Genomic DNA, 22,580 nt, shown 5'->3' on the forward strand with positions numbered 1-22,580 from the left:
ATCCAACTCCAAAACTCGGGGGAGACTAACACTCCCTACCTCCCTTGGTGTGCATCATAGGCGTGCCCATGACGAACACAACATTTCTCCTAAACCAATACAAAACACACATAGCTGCTCAAAAAAAAGATACTATACTAAACCAGTATACAAGAATAGTACACAACAAGAAATGCCACATTCAGTCAATCCACCCCGAATCCTTGCAGCCGCTTTGAGCATGGCGGTCGAGGACTCAAACTGTACCGTTCAAGTCCTTGTCTCAGAGGCACTGGGTTGATTGGTATGGAGCCAGGCACCTCCTGATCTGAATCTTGAACTGGCTCCAAATTCTGCATGTCCACACCCCTTGTAGTAGATGATTGAGAATAAGTAGCAGTCCCCACCCGCCATGTGCACTGGCTCAAAATTCAGCATGTCCACACCCCATGTAGTAGATGATTGAGAATTAGTAGCAGTCACCACCGGATTCACTGTCAGGATGATCCATCCTCTCTCCTTCATCAGCTTCAGATCCCACTGTTTCCCTGAGCAGGAAGGTCTGGAATTGAAAATACAGAGGACATTAAATAACATTCACTCAGTACATGGCACTCATTTTGGTTTATAAGCAGGAAATTGAGCCATCAGTCTGGTGTCAAGAGTGTCAGGATGGCCGGGTGGTCTAAGGTGCTGCATTCAGGTCACAGTCTCCCTTGGAGACGTGGGTTCAAACCCCTCTTCTCACAAGTGTCTTTTGCAAGGTGGATACATTTTTGGACTTTTTTTTTTCCAAGCACCCTTATCAAAAACAATGTCAACAGTTTCTGTAAATTATCGATAAGATCTATTGTCCGTTGCTTGCACTAATTGCCTGAAGTTTGCTAAATCGCAGTAAATCGGTAAAGCAGGAAATCACAGCATCTTCAGCAAATCGTGATAGAGGGGCCGAGATAAAGGTTTCGACCCTACATATCAAAAGCACAGCTGTCAATAGTTCAACAGGTTCACAGTGCAGAAGGTTCAGTGGCACCAGGGTCCCCTGCGTCCCAATCACAGCTGGTTTTTAACTTCTGTATTCAGGGCATGGGAGGGGTGTGTTGCATTGTGCACACAAAGTGCCTGTTTCGCAAATAAGTTTGAATAAATACACAGAGAATAATATAGAGTCATTGGCCACGAGGAACACCTTCCCTGACCTTTTATTCTCTAAGGTTCCACGTCACCGCGCCTACCATCCAACTCCTAAACTCGGGGGAGACTAACACTCCCTACCTCCCTTGGTGTGCATCATAGGCGTGCCCATGACGAACACAACATTTCTCCTTAACCAATACAAAACAAACATAGCTGCTCAAAAAAAAGATACTATACTAATCCAGTATACAAGAATAGTACACAACAAGAAATGCCACATTCAGTCAATCCACCCCGAATCCTTGCAGCCGCGTTGAGCATGGCGGTCGAGGACTCAAACTGTACCGTTCAAGTCCTTGTCTCAGAGGCACTGAGTTGATTGGTATGGAGCCAGGCACCTCCTGATCTGAATCTTGAACTGGCTCCAAATTCTGCATGTCCACACCCCTTGTAGTAGATGATTGAGAATTAGTAGCAGTCACCACCGGCCATGTGCACTGGCTCAAACTTCTGCATGTCCACACCCCAAGTAGTCGATGATTGCGAATTAGTAGCAGTCACCACCGGATTCACTGTCAGGATGATCCATCCTCTCTCCTTCATCAGCTTCAGATCCCACTGTTTCCCTGAGCAGGAAGGTCTGGAATTGAAAATACAGAGGACATTAAACAACATTCACTCAGTACATGGCACTCATTTTGGTTTATAAGCTGGAAATTGAGCCATCAGTGCAGTGTCAAGTGTGTCAGGATGGCCGAGTGGTCTAAGGCGCTGAGTTCAGGTTGCAGTCTCCTTTGGAGGCGTGGGTTCGAATCCCACTTCTGACAAGTGTCTTTTGTGAGGTGGATACATTTTTGGACTTTTTTTTTCCAAGCACCCGTATCAAAAACAATGTCAACAGTTTCTGTAAATTATCGATAAGATCTATTGTCCGTTGCTTGCACTAATTTGCTGAAGTTGGCTAAATCGCAGTAAATCGGTAAAGCGGGAAATCACAGCATCTTCAACAAATCGTGATAGAGGGGCAGAGATAAAGGTTTCGACCCTACAAATCAAGAGCGCAGCTGTCAATAGTTCAGCAGGTTCACAGTGCAGAAGGTTCAGTGGCACCAGGGTCCCCTGCGTCCCAATCACAGCTGGTTTTTAACTTCTGTATTCAGGGCATGGGAGGGGTGTGTTGCATCGTGCACACACGGTGCCTGTTTCGCAGATAAGTTTTAATAAATACACAGAGAATAATATAGAGTCATTGGCCACGAGGAACACCTTCCCTGACCTTTTATTCTCTCCGGTTCCACGTCACTGCGCCTACCATCCAACTCCAAAAGTTGGGGGAGACTAACACTCCCTACCTCCCTTGGTGTGCATCATAGTCGTGCCCATGACGAACACAACATTTCTCCTTAACCAATACAAAACAAACATAGCTGCTCAAAAAAAAGATACTATACTAAACCAGTATACAAGAATAGTACACAACAAGAAATTCCACATTCAGTCAATCCACCCCGAATCCTTGCAGCCGCGTTGAGCATGGCGGTCGAGGACTCAAACTGTACCGTTCAAGTTCTTGTCTCAGAGGCACTGAGTTGATTGGTATGGAGCCAGGCACCTCCTGATCTGAATCTTGAACTGGCTCCAAATTCTGCATGTCCACACCCCTTGTAGTAGATGTTTGAGAATTAGTAGCAGTCACCACCGGCCATGTGCACTGGCTCAAACTTCTGCATGTCCACACCCCAAGTAGTCGATGATTGCGAATTAGTAGCAGTCACCACCGGATTCACTGTCAGGATGATCCATCCTCTCTCCTTCATCAGCTTCAGATCCCACTGTTTCCCTGAGCAGGAAGGTCTGGAATTGAAAATACAGAGGACATTAAACAACATTCACTCAGTACATCGCACTCATTTTGGTTTATAAGCTGGAAATTGAGCCATCAGTGCAGTGTTAAGAGTGTCAGGATGGCCGAGTGGTCTAAGGCGCTGCGTTCAGATTGCAGTCTCCTTTGGAGGCGTGGGTTTGAATCCCACTTCTGACTAGTGTCTTTTGCGAGGTGGATACATTTTTGGACTTTTTTTTTCCAAGCACCCGTATCAAAAACAATGTCAACAGTTTCTGTAAATTATCGATAAGATCTATTGTCCGTTGCTTGCACTAATTTCCTGAAGTTGGCTAAATCGCAGTAAATCGGTAAAGCGGGAAATCACAGCATCTTCAACAAATCGTGATAGAGGGGCAGAGATAAAGGTTTCGACCCTACAAATCAAGAGCGCAGCTGTCAATAGTTCAGCAGGTTCACAGTGCAGAAGGTTCAGTGGCACCAGGGTCCCCTGCGTCCCAATCACAGCTGGTTTTTAACTTCTGTATTCAGGGCATGGGAGGCTTGTGTTGCATCGTGCACACACGGTGCCTGTTTCGCAGATAAGTTTTAATAAATACACAGAGAATAATATAGAGTCATTGGCCACGAGGAACACCTTCCCTGACCTTTTATTCTCTCCGGTTCCACATCACCGCGCCTACCATCCAACTCCAAAAGTTGGGGGAGACTAACACTCCCTACCTCCCTTGGTGTGCATCATAGGCGTGCCCATGACGAACACAACATTTCTCCTTAACCAATACAAAACAAACATAGCTGCTCAAAAAAAAGATACTATACTAATCCAGTATACAAGAATAGTACACAACAAGAAATGCCACATTCAGTCAATCCACCCCGAATCCTTGCAGCCGCGTTGAGCATGGCGGTCGAGGACTCAAACTGTACCGTTCAAGTCCTTGTCTCAGAGGCACTGAGTTGATTGGTATGGAGCCAGGCACCTCCTGATCTGAATCTTGAACTGGCTCCAAATTCTGCATGTCCACACCCCTTGTAGTAGAGGTTTGAGAATTAGTAGCAGTCACCACCGGCCATGTGCACTGGCTCAAACTTCTGCATGTCCACACCCCAAGTAGTCGATGATTGCGAATTAGTAGCAGTCACCACCGGATTCACTGTCAGGATGATCCATCCTCTCTCCTTCATCAGCTTCAGATCCCACTGTTTCCCTGAGCAGGAAGGTCTGGAATTGAAAATACAGAGGACATTAAACAAAATTCACTCAGTACATTGCACTCATTTTGGTTTATAAGCTGGAAATTGAGCCATCAGTGCAGTGTTAAGAGTGTCAGGATGGCCGAGTGGTCTAAGGCGCTGCTTTCAGATTGCAGTCTCCTTTGGAGGCGTGGGTTTGAATCCCACTTCTGACTAGTGTCTTTTGCGAGGTGGATACATTTTTGGACTTTTTTTTCCCAAGCACCCGTATCAAAAACAATGTCAACAGTTTCTGTAAATTATCGATAAGATCTATTGTCCGTTGCTTGCACTAATTTCCTGAAGTTGGCTAAATCGCAGTAAATCGGTAAAGCGGGAAATCACAGCATCTTCAACAAATCGTGATAGAGGGGCAGAGATAAAGGTTTCGACCCTACATATCAAGAGCGCAGCTGTCAATAGTTCAGCAGGTTCACAGTGCAGAAGGTTCAGTGGCACCAGGGTCCCCTGCGTCCCAATCACAGCTGGTTTTTAACTTCTGTATTCAGGGCATGGGAGGGGTGTGTTGCATCGTGCACACACAGTGCCTCTTTCGCAGATAAGTTTTAATAAATACACAGAGAATAATATAGAGTCATTGGCCACGAGGAACACCTTCCCTGACCTTTTATTCTCTCCGGTTCCACGTCACCGCGCCTACCATCCAACTCCAAAAGTTGGGGGAGACTAACACTCCCTACCTCCCTTGGTGTGCATCATAGGCGTGCCCATGACGAACACAACATTTCTCCTTAACCAATACAAAACAAACATAGCTGCTCAAAAAAAAGATACTATACTAATCCAGTATACAAGAATAGTACACAACAAGAAATGCCACATTCAGTCAATCCACCCCGAATCCTTGCAGCCGCGTTGAGCATGGCGGTCGAGGACTCAAACTGTACCGTTCAAGTCCTTGTCTCAGAGGCACTGAGTTGATTGGTATGGAGCCAGGCACCTCCTGATCTGAATCTTGAACTGGCTCCAAATTCTGCATGTCCACACCCCTTGTAGTAGATGTTTGAGAATTAGTAGCAGTCACCACCGGCCATGTGCACTGGCTCAAACTTCTGCATGTCCACACCCCAAGTAGTCGATGATTGCGAATTAGTAGCAGTCACCACCGGATTCACTGTCAGGATGATCCATCCTCTCTCCTTCATCAGCTTCAGATCCCACTGTTTCCCTGAGCAGGAAGGTCTGGAATTGAAAATACAGAGGACATTAAACAAAATTCACTCAGTACATTGCACTCATTTTGGTTTATAAGCTGGAAATTGAGCCATCAGTGCAGTGTTAAGAGTGTCAGGATGGCCGAGTGGTCTAAGGCGCTGCTTTCAGATTGCAGTCTCCTTTGGAGGCGTGGGTTTGAATCCCACTTCTGACTAGTGTCTTTTGCGAGGTGGATACATTTTTGGACTTTTTTTTCCCAAGCACCCGTATCAAAAACAATGTCAACAGTTTCTGTAAATTATCGATAAGATCTATTGTCCGTTGCTTGCACTAATTTCCTGAAGTTGGCTAAATCGCAGTAAATCGGTAAAGCGGGAAATCACAGCATCTTCAACAAATCGTGATAGAGGGGCAGAGATAAAGGTTTCGACCCTACATATCAAGAGCGCAGCTGTCAATAGTTCAGCAGGTTCACAGTGCAGAAGGTTCAGTGGCACCAGGGTCCCCTGCGTCCCAATCACAGCTGGTTTTTAACTTCTGTATTCAGGGCATGGGAGGGGTGTGTTGCATCGTGCACACACAGTGCCTCTTTCGCAGATAAGTTTTAATAAATACACAGAGAATAATATAGAGTCATTGGCCACGAGGAACACCTTCCCTGACCTTTTATTCTCTCCGGTTCCACGTCACCGCGCCTACCATCCAACTCCAAAAGTTGGGGGAGACTAACACTCCCTACCTCCCTTGGTGTGCATCATAGGCGTGCCCATGACGAACACAACATTTCTCCTTAACCAATACAAAACAAACATAGCTGCTCAAAAAAAAGATACTATACTAATCCAGTATACAAGAATAGTACACAAAAAGAAATGCCACATTCAGTCAATCCACCCCGAATCCTTGCAGCCGCGTTGAGCATGGCGGTCGAGGTCTCAAACTGTACCGTTCAAGTCCTTGTCTCAGAGGCACTGAGTTGATTGGTATGGAGCCAGGCACCTCCTGATCTGAATCTTGAACTGGCTCCAAATTCTGCATGTCCACACCCCTTGTAGTAGATGATTGAGAATTAGTAGCAGTCACCACCGGCCATGTGCACTGGCTCAAACTTCTGCATGTCCACACCCCAAGTAGTCGATGATTGCGAATTAGTAGCAGTCACCACCGGATTCACTGTCAGGATGATCCATCCTCTCTCCTTCATCAGCTTCAGATCCCACTGTTTCCCTGAGCAGGAAGGTCTGGAATTGAAAATACAGAGGACATTAAACAAAATTCACTCAGTACATGGCACTCATTTTGGTTTATAAGCTGGAAATTGAGCCGTCAGCGCAGCGTTAAGAGTGTCAGGATGGCGAGTGGTCTAAGGCGCTGCGTTCAGGTCGCAGTCTCCTTTGGAGACGTGGATTCGAATCCCACTTCTGACAAGAGTCTTTTGCGAGGTGGATAAATTTTTGGACTTTTTTTTTCCAAGCACCCGTATCAAAAATAATGTCAACAGTTTCTGTAAATTATCGATAAGATCTATTGTCCGTTGCTTGCACTAATTTTCCTAAGTTGGCTAAATCGCAGTAAATCGGTAAAGCGTGAAATCACAGCATCTTCAACAAATCGTGATAGAGGGGCAGAGATAAAGGTTTCGACCCTACATATCAAGAGCGCAGCTATCAATAGTTCAGCAGGTTCACAGTGCAGAAGGTTCAGTGGCACCAGGGTCCCCTGCGTCCCAATCACAGCTGGTTTTTAACTTCTGTATTCAGGGCATGGGAGGGGTGTGTTGCATCGTGCACACACGGTGCCTGTTTCGCAGATAAGTTTTAATAAATACACAGAGAATAATATAGAGTCATTGGCCACGAGGAACACCTTCCCTGACCTTTTATTCTCTCCGGTTCCACGTCACCGCGCCTACCATCCAACTCCAAAAGTTGGGGGAGACTAACACTCCCTACCTCCCTTGGTGTGCATCATAGGCGTGCCCATGACGAACACAACATTTCTCCTTAACCAATACAAAACAAACATAGCTGCTCAAAAAAAAGATACTATACTCATCCAGTATACAAGAATAGTACACAACAAGAAATGCCACATTCAGTCAATCCACCCCGAATCCTTGCAGCCGCGTTGAGCATGGCGGTCGAGGACTCAAACTGTACCGTTCAAGTCCTTGTCTCAGAGACACTGAGTTGATTGGTATGGAGCCAGGCACCTCCTGATCTGAATCTTGAACTGGCTCCAAATTCTGCATGTCCACACCCCTTGTAGTAGATGATTGAGAATTAGTAGCAGTCACCACCGGCCATGTGCACTGGCTCAAACTTCTGCATGTCCACATCCCAAGTAGTCGATGATTGAGAATTAGTAGCAGTCACCACCGGATTCACTGTCAGAATGATCCATCCTCTCTCCTTCATCAGCTTCAGATCCCACTGCTTCCCTGAGCAGGAAGTTCTGGAATTGAAAATACAGAGGACATTAAACAACATTCACTCAGTACATGGCACTCATTTTGGTTTATAAGCTGGAAATTGAGCCATCAGTGGAGTGTCAAGAGTGCCAGGATGGCTGAGTGGTCTAAGGCGCTGCGTTCAGGTCACAGCCTCCCTTGGAGTTGTGGGTTCAAATCCCACTTCTGACAAGTGTATTTTGCGAGGTGGATACATTTTTGGACTTTTTTTTCCCAAGCACCGTATCAAAAACAATGTCAACAGTTTCTGAAAATTATCGATAAGATCTATTTTCCGTTGCTTGCACTAATTGCCTGAAGTTGGCTAAATCGCAATAAATCGGTAAAGCAGGAAATCACTGCATCTTTAACAAATCGTGATAGAGGGGCCGAGATAAAGGTTTCGACCGTACATATCAAAAGCGCAGCTGTCAATAGTTCAGCAGGTTCACAGTGCCGAAGGTTCAGTGGCACCAGGGTCCCCTGCGTCCCAATCACAGCTGGTTTTTAAATTCTGTATTCAGGGGATGGGAGGGGTGGGGGTGTTGCGTCTTGCACACACAGTGCCTGTTTTGCAGAGAAGTTTTAATAAATACACAAAGAATAATATGGAGTCTTTAGCCACGAGGAACACCTTCCCCTACCTTTTATTCTCTCCAATTCTACATCACCGCACCTACCATCCAAGTCCAAAACTCGGGGGAGACTAACACTCCCTACCTCCCTTGGTGTGCATCATGGGCGTGCCCATGACGAACACAACATTTCTCCTTAACCAGTACAAAACAAACATAGCTGCTCAAAAAAAAGATACTATACTAATCCAGTATACAAGAATAGTACACAACAATAAATACCACATTCAGTAAATCCACCCCGAATCCTTGCAGCCGCGTTGAGCATGGCGGTCGAGGACTCAAACTGTACCGTTCAAGTCTTTGTCTCAGAGGCACTGAGTTGATTGGTATGGAGCCAGGCACCTCCTGATCTGAATCTTGAACTGGCTCCAAATTCTGCATGTCCACACCCCCTGTAGTAGATGATTGAGAATTAGTAGCAGTCACCACCGGCCATATGCACTGGCTCAAAATTCTGCAAGTCCACACCCTATGTAGTAGATGATTGAGAATTAGTAGCAGTCACCACCGGATTCACTGTCAGGATGATCCATCCTCTCTCCTTCATCAGCTTCAGATCCCACTGTTTCCCTGAGCAGGAAGGTCTGGAATTGAAAATACAGAGGACATTAAACAACATTCACTCAGAACATGGCACTCATTTTGGTTTATAAGATGGAAATTGAGCCATCAGTGCAGTGTCAAGAGTGTCAGGATGGCTGAGTGGTCTAAGGCGCTGTGTTCAGGTCGCAGTCTCCTTTGGAGGCGTGGGTTCGAATCCCACTTCTGACAAATGTCTTTTGCGAGGTGGATACATTTTTGGACTTTTTTTTTCCAAGCACCCGTATCAAAAACAATGTCAACAGTTTCTGTAAATTATCGATAAGATCTATTGTCCGTTGCTTGCACTAATTTCCTGAAGTTGGCTAAATCGCAGTAAATCGGTAAAGCGGGAAATCACAGCATCTTCAACAAATCGTAATAGAGGGGCAGAGATAAAGATTTCGACCCTACATATCAAGAGCGCAGCTGTCAATAGTTCAGCAGGTTCACAGTGCAGAAGGTTCAGTGGCACCAGGGTCCCCTGCGTCCCAATCACAGCTGGTTTTTAACTTCTGTATTCAGGGCATGGGAGGGGTGTGTTGCATCGTGCACACACGGTGCCTGTTTCGCAGATAAGTTTTAATAAATACACAGGGAATAATATAGAGTCATTGGCCACGAGGAACACCTTCCCTGACCTTTTATTCTCTCCGGTTCCACGTCACCGCGCCTACCATCCAACTCCAAAACTCGGGGGAGACTAACACTCCCTACCTCCCTTGGTGTGCATCATAGGCGTGCCCATGACGAACACAACATTTCTCCTTAACCAATACAAAACAAACATAGCTGCTCAAAAAAAAGATACTATACTAAACCAGTATACAAGAATAGTACACAACAATAAATACCACATTCAGTCAATCCACCCCGAATCCTTGCAGCCGCGTTGAGCATGGCGGTCGAGGACTCAAACTGTACCGTTCAAGTCCTTGTCTCAGAGGCACTGAGTTGATTGGTATGGAGCCAGGCACCTCCTGATCTGAATCTTGAACTGGCTCCAAATTCTGCATGTCCACACCCCCTGTAGTAGATGATTGAGAATTAGTAGCAGTCACCACCGGCCATATGCACTGGCTCAAAATTCTGCAAGTCCACACCCCATGTAGTAGATGATTGAGAATTAGTAGCAGTCACCACCGGATCCACTGTCAGGATGATCCATCCTCTCTCCTTCATCAGCTTCAGATCCCACTGTTTCCCTGAGCAGGAAGGTCTGGAATTGAAAATACAGAGGACATTAAATAACATTCACTCAGTACATGGCACTCATTTTGGTTTATAAGCTGGAAATTGAGCCATCAGTGCAGTGTTACAAGTGTCAGGATGGCCGAGTGGTCTAAGGCGCTGCGTTCAGGTCGCAGTCTCCTTTGGAGGCGTGGGTTCGAATCCCACTTCTGACAAGTGTCTTTTGCGAGGTGGATACATTTTGTGACTTTTTTTTTCCAAGCACCCGTATCAAAAACAATGTCAACAGTTTCTGTAAATTATCGATAAGATCTATTGTCCGTTGCTTGCACTAATTTCCTGAAGTTGGCTAAATCGCAGTAAATCGGTAAAGCGGGAAATCACAGCATCTTCAACAAATAGTGATAGAGGGGCAGAGATAAAGGTTTTGACCCTACATATCAAGAGCGCAGCTGTCAATAGTTCAGCAGGTTCACAGTGCAGAAGGTTCAGTGGCACCAGGGTCCCCTGCGTCCCAATCACAGCTGGTTTTTAACTTCTGTATTCAGGGCATGGGAGGGGTGTGTTGCATCGTGCACACATGGTGCCTGTTTCGCAGATAAGTTTTAATAAATACACAGAGAATAATATGGAGTCATTTTCCACGAGGAACACCTTCCCTGCCTTTTATTCTCTCCGGTTCCACGTCACCGCGCCTACCATCCAACTCCAAAACTCAGGAGAGACTAACACTCCCTACCTCCCTTGGTGTGCATCATAGGCGTGCCCATGACGAACACAACATTTCTCCTTAACCAATACAAAACAAACATAGCTGCTCAAAAAAAAGATACTATACTAATCCAGTATACAAGAATAGTACACAACAAGAAATGCCACATTCAGTCGGTCCACCCCGAATCCTTGCAGCCGCGTTGAACATGGCGGTCGAGGACTCAAACTGTACCGTTCAAGTCCTTGCTCAGAGGCACTGAGTTGATTGGTATGGAGCCAGGCACCTCCTGATCTGAATCTTGAACTGGCTCCAAATTCTGCATGTCCACACCCCTTGTAGTAGATGATTGAGAATTAGTAGCAGTCACCACCGGCCATGTGCACTGGTTCAAACTTCTGCATGTCCACACCCCAAGTAGTCGATGATTTAGAATTAGTAGCAGTCACCACCGGATTCACTGTCAGGATGATCCATCCTCTCTCCTTCATCAGCTTCAGATCCCACTGTTTCCCTGAGCAGGAAGGTCTGGAATTGAAAATACAGAGGACATTAAACAACATTCACTCAGTACATGGCACTCATTTTGGTTTATAAGCTGGAAATTGAGCCATCAGTGCAGTGTCAATAGTGTCAGGATGGCCGAGTGGTCTAAGGCGTTGCGTTCAGGTTGCAGTCTCCTTTGGAGGCGTGGGTTCGAATGACACTTCTGACAAGTGTCTTTTGCGAGGTGGATACATTTTTGGACTTTTTTTTTCCAAGCACCCGTATCAAAAACAATGTCAACAGTTTCTGTAAATTATCGATAAGATCTATTGTCCGTTGCTTGCACTAATTTCCTGAAGTTGGCTAAATCGCAGTAAATCGGTAAAGCGGGAAATCACAGCATCTTCAACAAATCGTGATAGAGGGGCAGAGATAAAGGTTTCGACCCTACATATCAAGAGCGCAGCTGTTAATAGTTCAGCAGGTTCACAGTGCAGAAGGTTCAGTGGCACCAGGGTCCCCTGTGTCCCAATCACAGCTGGTTTTTAACTTCTGTATTCAGGGCATGGGAGGGGTGTGTTGCATCGTGCACACACGGTGCCTGTTTCGCAGATAAGTTTTAATAAATACACAGAGAATAATATAGAGTCATTGGCCACGAGGAACACCTTCCCTGACCTTTTATTCTCTCCGGTTCCACGTCACCGCGCCTACCATCCAACTCCAAAACTCGGGGGAGACTAACACTCCCTACCTCCCTTGGTGTGCATCATAGGAGTGCCCATGACGAACACAACATTTCTCCTTAACCAATACAAAACAAACATAGCTGCTCAAAAAAAAGATACTATACTAAACCAGTATACAAGAATAGTACACAACAAGAAATGCCACATTCAGTCAATCCACCCCGAATCCTTGCAGCCGCGTTGAGCATGGCGGTCGAGGACTCAAACTGTACCGTTCAAGTCCTTGTCTCAGAGGCACTGGGTTGATTGGTATGGAGCCAGGCACCTCCTGATCTGAATCTTGAACTGGCTCCAAATTCTGCATGTCCACACCCCTTGTAGTAGATGATTGAGAATTAGTAGCAGTCACCACCGGCCATGTGCACTGGCTCAAAATTCAGCATGTCCACACCCCATGTAGTAGATGATCGAGAATTAGTAGCAGTCACCAACGGATTCACTGTCAGGATGATCCATCCTCTCTCCTTCATCAGCTTCAGATCCCACTGTTTCCCTGAGCAGGAAGGTCTGGAATTGAAAATACAGAGGACATTAAATAACATTCACTCAGTACATGGCACTCATTTTGGTTTATAAGCTGGAAATTGAGCCATCAGTCTGGTGTCAAGAGTGTCAGGATGGCCGGGTGGTCTAAGGTGCTGCATTCAGGTCACAGTCTCCCTTGGAGACGTGGGTTCAAACCCCTCTTCTCACCAGTGTCTTTTGCGAGGTGAATACATTTTTGGACTTTTTTTTTTCCAAGCACCCTTATCAAAAACAATGTCAACAGTTTCTGTAAATTATCGATAAGATCTATTGTCCGTTGCTTGCACTAATTGCCTGAAGTTTGCAAAATCGCAGTAAATCGGTAAAGCAGGAAATCACAGCATCTTCAACAAATCGTGATAGAGGGGCCGAGATAAAGGTTTCGACCCTACATATCAAAAGCACAGCTGTCAATAGTTCAGCAGGTTCACAGTGCAGAAGGTTCAGTGGCACCAGGGTCCCCTGCGTCCCAATCACAGCTGGTTTTTAACTTCTGTATTCAGGGCATGGGAGGGGTGTGTTGCATTGTGCACACAAAGTGCCTGTTTCGCAAATACGTTTGAATAAATACACAGAGAATAATATAGAGTCATTGGCCACGAGGAACACCTTCCCTGACCTTTTATTCTCTCCGGTTCCACGTCACCGAGCCTACCACCCAACTCCAAAACTCGGGGGAGACTAACACTCCCTACCTCCCTTGGTGTGCATCATAGGCGTGCCCATGACGAACACAACATTTCTCCTTAACCAATACAAAACAAACATAGCTGCTCAAAAAAAAGATACTATACTAATCCAGTATACAAGAATAGTACACAACAAGAAATGCCACATTCAGTCAATCCACCCCGAATCCTTGCAGCCGCGTTGAGCATGGCGGTCGAGGACTCAAACTGTACCGTTCAAGTCCTTGTCTCAGAGGCACTGAGTTGATTGGTATGGAGCCAGGCACCTCCTGATCTGAATCTTGAACTGGCTCCAAATTCTGCATGTCAACACCCCTTGTAGTAGATGATTGAGAATTAGTAGCAGTCACCACCGGCCATGTGCACTGGCTCAAACTTCTGCATGTCCACACCCCAAGTAGTCGATGATTGCGAATTAGTAGCAGTCACCACCGGATTCACTGTCAGGATGATCCATCCTCTCTCCTTCATCAGCTTCAGATCCCACTGTTTCCCTGAGCAGGAAGGTCTGGAATTGAAAATACAGAGGACATTAAACAAAATTCACTCAGTACATGGCACTCATTTTGGTTTATAAGCTGGAAATTGAGCCATCAGTGCAGTGTTAAGAGTGTCAGGATGGCCGAGTGGTCTAAGGCGCTGCGTTAAGATCGCAGTCTCCTTTGGAGGCATGGGTTCGAATCCCGCTTCTGACTAGTGTCTTTTGCGAGGTGGATACATTTTTGGACTTTTTTTTTCCAAGCACCCGTATCAAAAACAATGTCAACAGTTTCTGTAAATTATCGATAAGATCTATTGTCCGTTGCTTGCACTAATTTCCTGAAGTTGGCTAAATCGCAGTAAATCGGTAAAGCGGGAAATCACAGAATCTTCAACAAATCGTGATAGAGGGGCAGAGATAAAGGTTTCGACCCTACATATCAAGAGCGCAGCTGTCAATAGTTCAGCAGGTTCACAGTGCAGAAGGTTCAGTGGCACCAGGGTCCCCTGCGTCCCAATCACAGCTGGTTTTTAACTTCTGTATTCAGGGCATGGGAGGGGTGTGTTGCATCGTGCACACACGGTGCCTCTTTCGCAGATAAGTTTTAATAAATACACAGAGAATAATATACAGTCTTTGGCCACGAGGAACACCTTCCCTGACCTTTTATTCTCTCCGGTTCCACTTCACCGCGCCTACCATCCAACTCCAAAAGTTGGGGGAGACTAACACTCCCTACCTCCCTTGGTGTGCATCATAGGCGTGCCCATGACGAACACAACATTTCTCCTTAACCAATACAAAACAAACATAGCTGCTCAAAAAAAAGATACTATACTAATCCAGTATACAAGAATAGTACACAAAAAGAAATGCCACATTCAGTCAATCCACCCCGAATCCTTGCAGCCGCGTTGAGCATGGCGGTCGAGGACTCAAACTGTACCGTTCAAGTCCTTGTCTCAGAGGCACTGAGTTGATTGGTATGGAGCCAGGCACCTCCTGATCTGAATCTTGAACTGGCTCCAAATTCTGCATGTCCACACCCCTTGTAGTAGATGATTGAGAATTAGTAGCAGTCACCACCGGCCATGTGCACTGGCTCAAACTTCTGCATGTACACACCCCAAGTAGTCGATGATTGCGAATTAGAAGCAGTCACCACCGGATTCACTGTCAGGATGATCCATCCTCTCTCCTTCATCAGCTTCAGATCCCACTGTTTCCCTGAGCAGGAAGGTCTGGAATTGAAAATACAGAGGACATTAAACAAAATTCACTCAGTACATGGCACTCATTTTGGTTTATAAGCTGGAAATTGAGCCATCAGCGCAGTGTTAAGAGTGTCAGGATGGCGAGTGGTCTAAGGCGCTGCGTTCAGGTCACAGTCTCCTTTGGAGGCGTGGGTTCGAATCCCACTTCTGACAAGTGTCTTTTGCGAGGTGGATACATTTTTGGACTTTTTTTTTCCAAGCACCCGTATCAAAAACAATGTCAACAGTTTCTGTAAATTATCGATAAGATCTATTGTCCGTTGCTTGCACTAATTTTCTGAAGTTGGCTAAATCGCAGTAAATCGGTAAAGCGGGAAATCACAGCATCTTCAACAAATCGTGATAGAGGGGCAGAGATAAAGGTTTCGACCGTACATATCAAGAGCGCAGCTGTCAATAGTTCAGCAGGTTCACAGTGCAGAAGGTTCAGTGGCACCAGGGTCCCCTGCTTCCCAATCACAGCTGGTTTTTAACTTCTGTATTCAGGGCATGGGAGGGGTGTGTTGCATCGTGCACACACGGTGCCTGTTTCGCAGATAAGTTTTAATAAATACACAGGGAATAATATAGAGTCATTGGCCACGAGGAACACCTTCCCTGACCTTTTATTCTCTCCGGTTCCACGTCACCGCGCCTACCATCCAACTCCAAAACTCGGGGGAGACTAACACTCCCTACCTCCCTTGGTGTGCATCATAGGCGTGCCCATGACGAACACAACATTTCTCCTTAACCAATACAAAACAAACATAGCTGCTCAAAAAAAAGATACTATACTAAACCAGTATACAAGAATAGTACACAACAATAAATACCACATTCAGTCAATCCACCCCGAATCCTTGCAGCCGCGTTGAGCATGGCGGTCGAGGACTCAAACTGTACCGTTCAAGTCCTTGTCTCAGAGGCACTGAGTTGATTGGTATGGAGCCAGGCACCTCCTGATCTGAATCTTGAACTGGCTCCAAATTCTGCATGTCCACACCCCCTGTAGTAGATGATTGAGAATTAGTAGCAGTCACCACCGGCCATATGCACTGGCTCAAAATTCTGCAAGTCCACACCCCATGTAGTAGATGATTGAGAATTAGTAGCAGTCACCACCGGATCCACTGTCAGGATGATCCATCCTCTCTCCTTCATCAGCTTCAGATCCCACTGTTTCCCTGAGCAGGAAGGTCTGGAATTGAAAATACAGAGGACATTAAATAACATTCACTCAGTACATGGCACTCATTTTGGTTTATAAGCTGGAAATTGAGCCATCAGTGCAGTGTTACAAGTGTCAGGATGGCCGAGTGGTCTAAGGCGCTGCGTTCAGGTCGCAGTCTCCTTTGGAGGCGTGGGTTCGAATCCCACTTCTGACAAGTGTCTTTTGCGAGGTGGATACATTTTGTGACTTTTTTTTTCCAAGCACCCGTATCAAAAACAATGTCAACAGTTTCTGTAAATTATCGATAAGATCTATTGTCCGTTGCTTGCACTAATTTCCTGAAGTTGGCTAAATCGCAGTAAATCGGTAAAGCGGGAAATCACAGCATCTTCAACAAATAGTGATAGAGGGGCAGAGATAAAGGTTTTGACCCTACATATCAAGAGCGCAGCTGTCAATAGTTCAGCAGGTTCACAGTGCAGAAGGTTCAGTGGCACCAGGGTCCCCTGCGTCCCAATCACAGCTGGTTTTTAACTTCTGTATTCAGGGCATGGGAGGGGTGTGTTGCATCGTGCACACATGGTGCCTGTTTCGCAGATAAGTTTTAATAAATACACAGAGAATAATATGGAGTCATTTTCCACGAGGAACACCTTCCCTGCCTTTTATTCTCTCCGGTTCCACGTCACCGCGCCTACCATCCAACTCCAAAACTCAGGAGAGACTAACACTCCCTACCTCCCTTGGTGTGCATCATAGGCGTGCCCATGACGAACACAACATTTCTCCTTAACCAATACAAAACAAACATAGCTGCTCAAAAAAAAGATACTATACTAATCCAGTATACAAGAATAGTACACAACAAGAAATGCCACATTCAGTCGGTCCACCCCGAATCCTTGCAGCCGCGTTGAACATGGCGGTCGAGGACTCAAACTGTACCGTTCAAGTCCTTGCTCAGAGGCACTGAGTTGATTGGTATGGAGCCAGGCACCTCCTGATCTGAATCTTGAACTGGCTCCAAATTCTGCATGTCCACACCCCTTGTAGTAGATGATTGAGAATTAGTAGCAGTCACCACCGGCCATGTGCACTGGTTCAAACTTCTGCATGTCCACACCCCAAGTAGTCGATGATTTAGAATTAGTAGCAGTCACCACCGGATTCACTGTCAGGATGATCCATCCTCTCTCCTTCATCAGCTTCAGATCCCACTGTTTCCCTGAGCAGGAAGGTCTGGAATTGAAAATACAGAGGACATTAAACAACATTCACTCAGTACATGGCACTCATTTTGGTTTATAAGCTGGAAATTGAGCCATCAGTGCAGTGTCAATAGTGTCAGGATGGCCGAGTGGTCTAAGGCGTTGCGTTCAGGTTGCAGTCTCCTTTGGAGGCGTGGGTTCGAATGACACTTCTGACAAGTGTCTTTTGCGAGGTGGATACATTTTTGGACTTTTTTTTTCCAAGCACCCGTATCAAAAACAATGTCAACAGTTTCTGTAAATTATCGATAAGATCTATTGTCCGTTGCTTGCACTAATTTCCTGAAGTTGGCTAAATCGCAGTAAATCGGTAAAGCGGGAAATCACAGCATCTTCAACAAATCGTGATAGAGGGGCAGAGATAAAGGTTTCGACCCTACATATCAAGAGCGCAGCTGTCAATAGTTCAGCAGGTTCACAGTGCAGAAGGTTCAGTGGCACCAGGGTCCCCTGTGTCCCAATCACAGCTGGTTTTTAACTTCTGTATTCAGGGCATGGGAGGGGTGTGTTGCATCGTGCACACACGGTGCCTGTTTCGCAGATAAGTTTTAATAAATACACAGAGAATAATATAGAGTCATTGGCCACGAGGAACACCTTCCCTGACCTTTTATTCTCTCCGGTTCCACGTCACCGCGCCTACCATCCAACTCCAAAACTCGGGGGAGACTAACACTCCCTACCTCCCTTGGTGTGCATCATAGGAGTGCCCATGACGAACACAACATTTCTCCTTAACCAATACAAAACAAACATAGCTGCTCAAAAAAAAGATACTATACTAAACCAGTATACAAGAATAGTACACAACAAGAAATGCCACATTCAGTCAATCCACCCCGAATCCTTGCAGCCGCGTTGAGCATGGCGGTCGAGGACTCAAACTGTACCGTTCAAGTCCTTGTCTCAGAGGCACTGGGTTGATTGGTATGGAGCCAGGCACCTCCTGATCTGAATCTTGAACTGGCTCCAAATTCTGCATGTCCACACCCCTTGTAGTAGATGATTGAGAATTAGTAGCAGTCACCACCGGCCATGTGCACTGGCTCAAAATTCAGCATGTCCACACCCCATGTAGTAGATGATTGAGAATTAGTAGCAGTCACCACCGGATTCACTGTCAGGATGATCCATCCTCTCTCCTTCATCAGCTTCAGATCCCACTGTTTCCCTGAGCAGGAAGGTCTGGAATTGAAAATACAGAGGACATTAAATAACATTCACTCAGTACATGGCACTCATTTTGGTTTATAAGCTGGAAATTGAGCCATCAGTCTGGTGTCAAGAGTGTCAGGATGGCCGGGTGGTCTAAGGTGCTGCATTCAGGTCACAGTCTCCCTTGGAGACGTGGGTTCAAACCCCTCTTCTCACAAGTGTCTTTTGCGAGGTGGATACATTTTTGGACTTTTTTTTTTCCAAGCACCCTTATCAAAAACAATGTCAACAGTTTCTGTAAATTATCGATAAGATCTATTGTCCGTTGCTTGCACTAATTGCCTGAAGTTTGCTAAATCGCAGTAAACGGTAAAGCAGGAAATCACAGCATCTTCAACAAATCGTGATAGAGGGGCCAAATTAAAGGTTTCGACCCTACATATCAAAAGCACAGCTGTCAATAGTTCAGCAGGTTCACAGTGCAGAAGGTTCAGTGGCACCAGGGTCCCCTGCATCCCAATCACAGCTGGTTTTTAACTTCTGTATTCGGGGCATGGGAGGGGTGTGTTGCATCGTGCACACAGTGCCTGTTTCGCAGATAAGTTTTAATAAATACACAGAGAATAATATAGAGTCATTGGCCATGAGGAACACCTTCCCTGACCTTTTATTCTCTCCGGTTCAACGTCACCGCGCCTACCATCCAACTCCAAAACTCGGGGGAGACTAACACTCCCTACCTCCCTTGGTGTGCATCATAGGCGTGCCCATAACGAACACAACATTTCTCCTTAACCAATACAAAACAAACATAGCTGCTCAAAAAAAAGATACTATACTAATCCAGTATACAAGAATGGTACACAACAAGAAATGCCACATTCAGTCAATCCACCCCGAATCCTTGCAGCCGCGTTGAGCATGGCGGTCGAGGACTCAAACTGTACCGTTCAAGTCCTTGTCTCAGAGGCACTGAGTTGATTGGTATGGAGCCAGGCACCTCCTGATCTGAATCTTGAACTGGCTCCAAATTCTGCATGTCCACACCCCCTGTAGTAGATGATTGAGAATTAGTAGCAGTCACCACCCGCCATGTGCACTGGCTCAAAATTCAGCATGTCCACACCCCATGTAGTAGATGATTGAGAATTAGTAGCAGTCACCACCGGATCCACTGTCAGGATGATCCATCCTCTCTCCTTCATCAGCTTCAGATCCCACTGTTTCCCTGAGCAGGAAGGTCTGGAATTGAAAATACAGAGGACATTAAACAACATTCACTCAGTACATGGCACTCATTTTGGTTTATAAGCTGGAAATTGAGCCATCAGTGCAGTGTCAAGAGTGTCAGGATGGCCGAGTGGTCTAAGGAGCTGCGTTCAGGTCGCAGTCTCCTTTGGAGGCGTGGGTTCGAATCCCACTTCTGACAAGTGTCTTTTGCGAGGTGGATACATTTTTGGACTTTTTTTTTCCAAACACCCGTATCAAAAACAATGTCAACAGTTTCTGTAAATTATCGATAAGATCTATTGTCCGTTGCTTGCACTAATTTCCTGAAGTTGGCTAAATCGCAGTAAATCGGTAAAGCGGGAAATCACAGCATCTTCAACAAATCGTGATAGAGGGGCAGAGATAAAGGTTTCGACCCTACATATCAAGAGCGCAGCTGTCGATAGTTCAGCAGGTTCACAGTGCAGAAGGTTCAGTGGCACCAGGGTCCCCTGCGTCCCAATCACAGCTGGTTTTTAACTTCTGTATTCAGGGCATGGGAGTGGTGTGTTGCATCGTGCACACACGGTGCCTGTTTCGCAGATAAGTTTTAATAAATACTCAGAGAATAATATAGAGTCATTGGCCACGAGGAACACCTTCCCTGACCTTTTATTCTCTCCGGTTCCACGTCACCGCGCCTACCATCCAACTCCAAAACTCAGGGGAGACTAACACTCCCTACCTCCCTTGGTGTGCATCATAGGCGTGCCCATGACGAACACAACATTTCTCCTTAACCAATACAAAACAAACATAGCTGCTCAAAAAAAAGATACTATACTAATCCAGTATACAGGAATAGTACACAACAAGAAATACCACATTCAGTCAATCCACCCCGAATCCTTGCAGCCGCGTTGAGCATGGCGGTCGAGGACTCAAACTGTACCGTTCAAGTCCTTGTCTCAGAGGCACTGAGTTGATTGGTATGGAGCCAGGCACCTCCTGATCTGAATCTTGAACTGGCTCCAAATTCTGCATGTCCACACCCCTTGTAGTAGATGATTGAGAATTAGTAGCAGTCACCACCGGCCATGTGCACTGGCTCAAACTTCTGCATGTCCACACCCCAAGTAGTCGATGATTGAGAATTAGAAGCAGTCACCACCGGATTCACTGTCAGAATGATCCATCCTCTCTCCTTCATCAGCTTCAGATCCCACTGTTTTCCTGAGCAGGAAGGTCTGGAATTGAAAATACAGAGGACATTAAACAACATTCACTCAGTACATGGCAGTCATTTTGGTTTATAAGCTGGAAATTGAGCCATCAGTGCAGTGTCAAGAGTGTCAGGATGGCCGAGTGGTCTCAGGTGCTGCGTTCAGGTCGCAGTCTCCTTTGGAGGCGTGGGTTCGAATCCTCCTTCTGACAAGTGTCTTTTGCGAGGTGGATACATTTTTTGACTTTTTTTTTCCAAGCACCCGTATCAAAAACAATGTCAACAGTTTCTGTAAATTATCGATAAGATCTATTGTCCGTTGCTTGCACTAATTTCCTGAAGTTGGCTAAATAGCAGTAAATCGGTAAAGCGGGAAATCACAGCATCTTCAACAAATCGTGATAGAGGGGCAGAGATAAAGGTTTCGACCCTACATATCAAGAGCGCAGCTGTCAATAGTTCAGCAGGTTCACAGTGCAGAAGGTTCAGTGGCGCCAGGGTCCCCTGCGTCCCAATCACAGCTGGTTTTTAACTTCTGTATTCAGGGCATGGGAGGGGTGTGTTGCATCGTGCACACACGGTGCCTGTTTCGCAGATAAGTTTTAATAAATACACAGAGAATAATATAGAGTCATTGGCCACGAGGAACACCTTCCCTGGCCTTTAATTCTCTCCGGTTCCACGTCACCGCGCCTACCATCCAACTCCAAAAGTTGGGGGAGACTAACACTCCCTACCTCCCTTGGTGTGCATCATAGGCGTGCCCATGACGAACACAACATTTCTCCTTAACCAATACAAAACAAACAGAGCTGCTAAAAAAAAAAGATACTATACTAATCCAGTATACAAGAATAGTACACAACAAGAAATGCCACATTCAGTCAATCCACCCCGAATCCTTGCAGCCACGTTGAGCATGGCGGTCGAGGACTCAAACTGTACCGTTCAAGTCCTTGTCTCAGAGGCACTGAGTTGATTGGTATGGAGCCAGGCACCTCCTGATCTGAATCTTGAACTGGCTCCAAATTCTGCATGTCCACACCCCTTGTAGTAGATGATTGAGAATTAGTAGCAGTCACCACCGGCCATGTGCACTGGCTCAAACTACTGCATGTCCACACCCCATGTAGTCGATGATTGAGAATTAGTAGCAGTCACCACCGGATTCACTGTCAGGATGATCCATCCTCTCTCCTTCATCAGCTTCAGATCCCACTGTTTCCCTGAGCAGGAAGGTCTGGAATTGAAAATACAGAGGACATTAAACAACATTCACTCAGTACATGGCACTCATTTTGGTTTATAAGCTGGAAATTGAGCCATCAGTGCAGTGTCTAGAGTGTCAGGATGGCCGAGTGGTCTAAGGCGCTGCGTTCAGGTCGCAGTCTGCTTTGGATGCGTGTGTTCGAATCCCACTTCTGACAAG

The 22,580-nt window shown here is 45.9% G+C and overlaps 8 non-coding genes across 8 annotated transcripts; all 8 read left to right on the forward strand.

The window, feature by feature from the left end:
• Positions 1-3,074: 3,074 nt before the first annotated feature.
• Positions 3,075-3,157, forward strand: TRNAL-CAG (transfer RNA leucine (anticodon CAG)). Its single transcript has one exon. It is a non-coding gene; the product is annotated as a tRNA-Leu (tRNA).
• Positions 3,158-4,288: 1,131 nt separating this feature from the next.
• TRNAL-CAG (transfer RNA leucine (anticodon CAG)) lies at positions 4,289-4,371 on the forward strand. Its single transcript has one exon. It is a non-coding gene; the product is annotated as a tRNA-Leu (tRNA).
• Positions 4,372-5,502: 1,131 nt separating this feature from the next.
• On the forward strand, positions 5,503-5,585 carry TRNAL-CAG (transfer RNA leucine (anticodon CAG)). Its single transcript has one exon. It is a non-coding gene; the product is annotated as a tRNA-Leu (tRNA).
• Positions 5,586-9,146: 3,561 nt separating this feature from the next.
• Positions 9,147-9,229, forward strand: TRNAL-CAG (transfer RNA leucine (anticodon CAG)). The gene has a single exon. It is a non-coding gene; the product is annotated as a tRNA-Leu (tRNA).
• A 1,131-nt stretch (positions 9,230-10,360) lies between these two features.
• Positions 10,361-10,443, forward strand: TRNAL-CAG (transfer RNA leucine (anticodon CAG)). Its single transcript has one exon. It is a non-coding gene; the product is annotated as a tRNA-Leu (tRNA).
• Positions 10,444-14,001: 3,558 nt separating this feature from the next.
• Positions 14,002-14,084, forward strand: TRNAL-AAG (transfer RNA leucine (anticodon AAG)). The gene has a single exon. It is a non-coding gene; the product is annotated as a tRNA-Leu (tRNA).
• A 2,344-nt stretch (positions 14,085-16,428) lies between these two features.
• On the forward strand, positions 16,429-16,511 carry TRNAL-CAG (transfer RNA leucine (anticodon CAG)). Its single transcript has one exon. It is a non-coding gene; the product is annotated as a tRNA-Leu (tRNA).
• A 3,555-nt stretch (positions 16,512-20,066) lies between these two features.
• TRNAL-CAG (transfer RNA leucine (anticodon CAG)) lies at positions 20,067-20,149 on the forward strand. The gene has a single exon. It is a non-coding gene; the product is annotated as a tRNA-Leu (tRNA).
• The last annotated feature ends 2,431 nt before the right edge of the window (positions 20,150-22,580 follow it).

The sequence above is a fragment of the Pleurodeles waltl genome, unplaced genomic scaffold (genome assembly GCF_031143425.1).
Source record: "Pleurodeles waltl isolate 20211129_DDA unplaced genomic scaffold, aPleWal1.hap1.20221129 scaffold_39, whole genome shotgun sequence".
NCBI classification, from domain to species: domain Eukaryota; kingdom Metazoa; phylum Chordata; class Amphibia; order Caudata; family Salamandridae; genus Pleurodeles; species Pleurodeles waltl.